We start from the raw sequence: 8628 nt of genomic DNA, 5'->3' as shown, positions 1-8628 counted from the left end.
CATATATACCAAAATTGCTGTACCTAATTCTATGAAAATCGGCCGATAATTGGTTATAGCTCCCATGTAAGGACCACTTCCGAAAAACACAATAACCTACATAAATATCTAAAAAATATCGATATCAAAACAAAATTTCACACACATCCATAGTTTATATTTAGAAATCATACTACTGGATTTTGTGAATATCGGTCCATATTTGACCATAGCTCCCATATAAGGTCCACTTCCAAAAATCAGTTAAGTACTCATAAATCTCTTATAAATACATTTATCATGCTAAAATTCGACAAAAATTATACACATATATATAGATATCACTGTACCAAATTTTATGCAGATTGGCCGATAATTGGTCATAGCTCCCCTATAAGGCCCATTTCCGAAAAAAGATATTAACCTTAAAAAGTATTAAAAACATATCGATATCAAAATGAAATTACGCACAGATCCAGTAATTTGAATGCAGTAATCATACTTCTGGATTTTGTGAATATCGGTCCATATTTAACCATAGCTCTCATATAAGGTCCACTCCCGAAAATCACTAATATCCTCATAAATTTCTTACAAATATAGTTATCAGGTTGAAATTCAAAACAAATTTATTCAATATATACAAAAATCGATGTACCAAATTTTATGATGATAGGCCCATAATTGGTCATAACCTCCATATAAGAACTACTTCAGGAAAACACATCACCCTGCACAAATATCCATAAAAATCTACACTCAACCAAAATTTTACACCGATGAGTAATTTGTATCCAAGAATCGTACTACAAGATTTTTTAAATATTGGTGCATAATTCGGCATAGCTCCCACATAAGATCCATTCTTGTTAATAGCGTTGTTTATATGAAATTCTACAAAAATAGCCCTTAAATACTTAGGACCATAATAGGTCATAGCATCCATATATTAAATCAAAATAGTACACAGATCAGTAATTTGTATTCAAAAATCATAATACTGAATTTTGTGAATATTGGTCCATAATTGGCCACAGATCTCATATAAATACATAAAAATCACGTAAAAATATTTTATGACAATCGAATCATAATAGGTCATAGCTCCCGCATAAGTCCCACAACCAAATATTTTTAAATTTGTCTAAATATATTTGTATACCCTTTTTTTATACTCTGTTTCTTCACTTGAGGTTAAAAGGGAAAAATGTTGAGGTCCAGACTTAAACTCGACAACACTTCCCCTTTGCGCATGTGAAATTTCATTAAAATCGGACTAAGGGTTTAGAAGTTACAGATTTGTTTCCCTCTTTTTTTTTTCTCATACCACTGTGCGCCACTTTGACACTCAGATATTGTAGATCGTTTAACCCAGTTCCAACAAAGTGTTTACGGTTACCTATGTAAGAAAATAATAATTTACACGAAGATTTAGAAAAATTAAATTTAGACGACAATTTCTCAATTAAAAGACAATAATTAACTGTGTCAAACGTTCTAATAGGAATTTCAGTTATAAATTGCTGAATTAGATACAATTTTTTGTACATTTGAAATAAAATATCTTCTGCGTAAACTAGTCTTTCTAACAATTGTTATATTATTTCAGCTTTTATACCATCATATTTAGGTGGAGGGTATTTAAGATTCGGCACGGCCGAATATAGTACTCTTACTTGTTTTTTTTGCTGTGGTTAGAATGCGAATTGAGAAGAATTGAAAAGTGAAAAATAACAACACTGGGTGTATGGAAAAATTACAAAATATGTACATTATCTAATTGTTTCCATAAGTTGAGATTTTTATTTTTAATATTTTAGAAATATGTATTTACATTCAACATTTAATTAGATTGCTGTTTGTATTGTTGACTTTAGTCTCAAAGTTTGAAAACGAAGTTGTATAGCTAAAATATATAAATTGTCTTGTTTGTATTTTTAGTAAAAGTATTAACAAGAAATTGTAGATAGAAATTGTGTGCTGATTATTGACAAATCTTTAAGATGCAATTAAATTAAAAAAAAAATAATAATGTATTTCAGATGTTACAAAACTAGAAATAAAATTATACATATTAGTATACATTAGGCTGTGTCGATTTTTTTCATAAAAAATCGTATAGCAAAAACGCATTCTACGGAAAATTCTAAGAAATTTTCCCCAAGAAACCATAGGTCTAAAATGAAATCCTATCTTACGCATAACAAAAAATTTACATATATAGAATCTTCTCATCGAGAAGAGATATGGATAATATAGACAAAAAAATAAAAAATCCCATTTTTAGGATTTTTTGGGGATTTGGACCCGCTGTTATCAAAAAACTGGAGTAGGGTGGGTAAAAATGTTGAAAATTTAATTTTAAAATGCGAATATCTCCTAAGCTATAAGAGTTAATTGATATCTAAGACAATGTTCGACGAGGAGATTCTATACATGTATTTTTCTTTTAAATCAGAGAGCAAACGAAAAAATAGTATTGTATTAAATATTTAACATACCGAGGTGTCCTACTTTGGGAACCCCTGTCCGCGCCCTTGGTGGGCTCATGAGGTCCTAGTTAAAAACTTTAATTCGACAATATTTCCTCTTTTCGTATGTCAAATTTCATTAAAATCGAACCAACCGTTTAGAAGATACAGATTTATTTCGCTCTTTATTTTTCTACACCACTGTGCAGCGCCCTCTAGCGTGAGTTTTAGGTAAAACTATGCAAAAATAGTAAGATACCACAACTTTCCGGTATAATAAATTTTTTTTATCAAATTTTTAATGATTTTTTCTTGTTAGCCAGCGTTCCAAAATCACTAACTTCAAATGCATGTAAAAAAATCTAGCGCTGAACTAGAAAAAAACCTTGAGGGTTTTGTTATGAAAAACGTAAGCTTTCATTTGCTTTTGGTTTCATCCCATTCCGATTCGAAAAGTTCGATTTTGTGTCACAGTGTAATTAGTCATCTGAAATTCATTTTAACGAGTATAGATTTCTTAAAAATGTTGGTATTCAAATAAAATTCAACACAAATAAGTTTCATATATACAAAAGATATGCCAAGTAATTCTATGGCGATTGGTTCATTTAAATTTGTGTCTATTACTAATTTGAATCTTGCCTATGCATCAATTACACAGGGCAACAAAATCTAAAAAAAATTTGGAGGCTTTTTAAACCACTACACAATTTTGATATATTGTGGTTCCAATAGTACAAAAATGGTAAAATTTTTAAATTCTATGAACAGATTTTTTTAAAATTTTTTTTTCTGAAATTGTGATTTTTTTTTATATGTTTCACCACATAATTTATGATAGTCCCTGTCCACACTGTGAAACATTTTCTGCAAAACATTTTTAAATTCTCTTTTGAAACTGCATTCGTGTCCACAGAGTGAAGTTTTTGCTTTTAATTTTTTGACATTTCTGTACAGTACGAATACGAACGAATAAATGTGGATGAAACATCAACAAACTCAAATGTTTTGCAGCAAATGTTTCACAGTGTGGACCGGGACATATGATAAAAAAATCAACAAAAATATATTTATTTAATTTACTTAAACAATAAAAACAAAATACGTTAAAAAAATAAACAAAAATATAGAATTAATTCATTAATTACAGAAAAAGTGAAAATGATCCAAAAAAATGAGCTAACACATTTTTTAAAGGAAATTCTGTAAATATGTATGATTAATCTGAGTCACTGAATAATTGTCTGCATCGTTTTGGAATTGGTTCAACGCCACTTTCATCACTAGATGATATAATCATACTGTCATCATATGGTAAAATATCATTTTCATCACTAGAATTAATCTAGTGAAATCAAAGAATTTTTAGGAGCTTCAATTGCTTTTTTTCTAGCAAAATAATTTGTCATTAAACTTTGCGATTTTGAATTTTTAAGTTGCTTATGCAACTCTTGATATCCGGAAAACAGATCAAACTTGGTTTAATTTAAAAATGGTAAAAAAGCTTTAAAAAACATCTAAAATTTCAAAATCTTTTAAAATTCTAAAAAAAAAATTATTTAAAAACCGCATAAATTTGAATTCGCATAAAAAAAATCCGCATAATACGAGACCTGAGTGATATTGTGTTTTAATCGGCTCTGTAGTTTCGGAGTTATAATAACAAATTGAAGCAAAAAATATATTTTTTATGTAAAAATATTCAATTTTTTTGTTTTAAAAAAATCATGAAAATTCGAAAAAAAATCATTTTGAGTTATCATAAATTATCTGGAGAAACATCTAAAAAATTCACAAATTTAAAAAAAAAATCTCCCCATAGAATTTAAAAATTTTACCATTTTTGTACTTAGGTAACCATGATTCATCAAATCTATATAGTGGTTATTGAAGCCTTTTTTTTGCTGTTGACCTGTGTTATTTACGACAGTTCTTAATATTAAGTAAACATTTTTCAAAATTCCTATTTCAATTTGATTGCTATCAATTTTCTTTATTATCATTTAAAATTTGGACGCTCTTAATCAAATAATTTCATTTTTATTTTATTAATTTTTTAACAAAACTGGAAAAAATCGATTTCAAGAAAATTCTTCTTAAAAAAACAACCACTTTTTTATGAATTTTAATATTTTTGTGTAATTACATATGTATGTGTTTGCTTGTTTAAGGACAATAAAAATAAAAATCCTTGACATATCTAAATAAAGAATAAGCTGAACAAAACTCAACTCAACACAAAATGAATAAAATTTAAAACAACGAAACTTTTTTAGAATGCGCATTAAAATTATCAGAGAGTTTAAATAGAAATTTCAAAATGAGTATAAAGAAAAAATTTTGTAATTAGATTACAATATTAATGAATTTTATAAAATAAAAAGTTTAGGGGTTGATTTATAGAGGAACATGATTTTGTATTGAGAAAATGTGGGAAAAAAAACTGAAATAAAACATGATATGGAATGAAGTGAAATTAAAATGTTTGAAATTTGTAGTATAAAGAATTGATGGAATGGGGTCATATTTATGTAGAGATTTTAAATTAAATTATATGTGAGATAATTTAATCAAATCAAATACATACATATATCTCAAAAGAAAGAACGTAAATGAGAAGCATCGAAATAAAACGGAGCACTATTTTAAGGAATTTGACAAATCATATCTACTTTTTAAATATTAAATGAACATATGAAGTAGAATAAAGTTCTATTCTCATTATAAATATTGCTAAAATTAATTTAACTTAACTTTATTCGACCATAAGTTTTTTAAAATATGCTGAATTTTCAAATGAAATTTTCAAATTTCAGCCAAACAAACTGAGTGGGTACTCCGCGGCGAAACTTTCGATAAATATATTACTGAAAGAGCAAGAGAGAGCGAGAACCCGTTTTTAATAACTGTTTAAAGTTACAGTTTGTTGTCTAGTGTTATTCTAAATTACTTGAAACGCATTGGAATTGAAAATACATATTTAATTGAAAATGCATGACTATAAATTGCTTAAACCATTTAAATTTCAAACAGTTGTATTTATATTTGATTTTTTTTTGTTATTCGACGTTATCTTTACTATTGAGCTGATAAAATAAAATAATACAACATTATCTCGAATATTTTCATTTTATACAGTTTCGAAATAGAGAGAAATTGTATATGGAATACAAAAAAAAAAAATATTAAACAAATGTTTTAGAAATTTTCAATACTGAGTAACCAAAACGTTTTCACACATCCAAACTCTTACAGAAATAGTCATGCTGCTGTCGCTTAAATACTCGTACTTTATCTAGGTGGGTTTAAAAATTTGTTTGCTCATAATATGTCTCTATTTTTAGCTTTAAATACAAAACTTGTATCGAATACATAATAAATGTTGAGTTTTTGTTTTGTATTCAATATTTATGTATATACTTATTTTTTTTTGCAAAAGTTTATTCAACTGGAAATCTTTTTGTGTGTTTAAATTTTTTTTTTCTCAAAATTGTATATTTTTGTAAATATATCTGGTGTATTTGAGAATTTTTGGTTTGGATTTAAAAGACCGGTTTTAGCAAGAAGATGGTTTTTAAAGTTTAACTAATGTATAGAATTTTTAAGTAATGAAAACGAAAATAAATTTTAAAATGCATAGACGTAATAAATATAAAGAAAATCCATATGAAATTGAACAAGTAAGAGAGCTATAGGCTGTGCCGAATCTTATATACCCTTCACCAAATTATACTTAAAAATATTTTTATTTAAAAAAAAAAATTTTTTTTTTAAATTTTTTTTATATTTTTTTCAAATTGTTTTTAAAAAAGAATTTTCCAATTTTTTTTATAATTTTTAAAAAAATTTTTTTTTGTAAAAACAATTTATGACAAACAAAATTTTTGATAAAAAAAAGATTCGGTCGGTCAAGCCCGACCATATAATACCCTACACTTAGTAAAAGAGCAAAAACATTTTTCTTTTAAAATTTCAATAATTTATATTTTTGAGTGATTTTCGGAAGTGGGCCTAATATGGTGGCTATAACCAATTATGGACCGATCACCATGAAATTATGGCGTGTGATTTATGTCTATATTAAAGTTAACTATGTTGAATTTTGTGTGTATACCAACATTTTTAACCGATTCATGCACGTTAAAGTGATTTTCGGAAGCGGGTCTATATGGGAGCTATGACTAATTATGGACCGATCGTAACAAAATTTGGTGACATGAATTTTGTGTATATAAAACTTATTTGTGGAGATACATATATAAATTAAACATTTATGACCGATAAAGTCCAATTTCGGGAGGACATTTGTATGGGGGCTAGGTGAAATAATGGACCGATTTCAGCCAGTTTTAATAGGCTTGGTCCTTGAGACGAAAAAAATTATATGTACCAAATTTCATAGAAATATCTTCAAAATTGCGACCTGTACTCTGCTCACAAGGTTTACATGGACAGCCAGCCAGCCGACCAGACGGACGGACATCGTTTAATCGACTCAGAAAGTGATTCTAAGTCGATCGGTATACTTTAAGGTGGGTGTTAGACTAATATTTTTGGGCGTTACAAACATCTATTTATACCCTCCCCACTATGGTGGTGTAGGGTATAAATAGGGCAAAAATTGTGGTTGTCCCGGTTTTTTCTTATATCTCAGCCATTTATGGGCCGATTTTAAATAGCAACCGAGCCGGAAGAATTCTCGATATATTGATGTATGAATCATGTATGTAAGTTATTATAAGCAAAAGAAATTATAAACGGAATGACAAACGTACATATATGTAGTATATACATATATTCTGGATCCTTATAGATAGCCGAGTCCATTAAGACATGACCGTCTGTCTGTTGAAATCAACTTTCCGATGCCCCCTTATTTAGAATCGAGAAAATCGGTCCACAAATGGCTGAGATATAAGGAAAAAACCTCGATTTTTGACCTATATCTGTCTGTTGAAATCAACTTTCCGATGCCCCCTTACATACACTTACATACACGATTCATACATCAATATTTAGAATCGAGAAAATCGGTCCACAAATGGCTGAGATATAAGGAAAAAACCTCGATTTTTGACCTATATCTGGATTAATAAGTTATTAATATAGAAAATATGGATATCTAAAGATAGATATTTAAAAGACCTTGTTTTAAATTGTTTCCAGTATCCGTTGTTGAGCTTAAAATCGGAAAAATAGGCGTGAAACATTCCATATAAAGTAAATAGTTGCTATTAAATATCTGAAGAACTATAATAGTACGATTCTCAAAACATTCTTGAGATTTGAATGGGTGGGATCAGAACCGCATGCGCGGAATCTCCAATACAAAGTATGTAAATGTTTATTTTCGAATATCTGGAGAGCTATTTTGTGTTTGTCTTCAAACTTTGTATGAATTACTCACCTATCATTGTAAGTAGTTGGAAGGGATAAGAACAATGGGCATGGTCACTATCACACAAATCTAATATTTATAATCGAATACTTGAAGAACTATTATTGTGAGAGTCTTCAAACTTAAACTGAATTGATTTGATATTGACGAACTTCAATATTGAATAATTTTTTCATATAAGGATGATAAACAGCAAGTAAGTTGACATTTATTACGACTTTTACATTATCATGAAATCAGCTCAAATATTAATATACATACATATTTAAAATTAATAATGATTAACTTATGCGACCTGATTAGTATACTCTGGCATGAATAGATTGACTTTTGAACAACTCTACAAAATTATCCATATTAACTTTGAAAATCAGTCATCGATTCACTCAACTTATAGACGATTATTTTATCTCAAAATTGTGTTCAGCGATGAGGCTCAGTTTTGGCTTAACGGGTTTGATAATAAATAAAATTGCCGTATATGGAGTTATACCACAAACCTTACAGACTCCATTCAATCCAGAAAAATGCACCGTTTGGTGCAGTTTATACGCTTATGGCATCATTGGAACTTACTAAATTAATTACGGTCGATAGGATGGTGCTATGTCCCATACGGCGATCGCAACCATTGATTTATTGAAATCAGAAATGGACCTGTCAATTGGCCTCCAAGGTCATGCGATTTGATACCTCGGAATTTGTTATGAAGTTATTAGTTTAGTGGCCCAAAATTGGACATCCGGAATTAGTCAAGAACAGCCTCTGTGCCATATGCCC

Source organism: Calliphora vicina, chromosome 1 (genome assembly GCF_958450345.1).
Source record: "Calliphora vicina chromosome 1, idCalVici1.1, whole genome shotgun sequence".
Taxonomy (NCBI): domain Eukaryota; kingdom Metazoa; phylum Arthropoda; class Insecta; order Diptera; family Calliphoridae; genus Calliphora; species Calliphora vicina.
The sequence above is the reverse complement of the archived record's forward strand: the minus strand, read 5'-3'. Positions refer to the sequence as shown.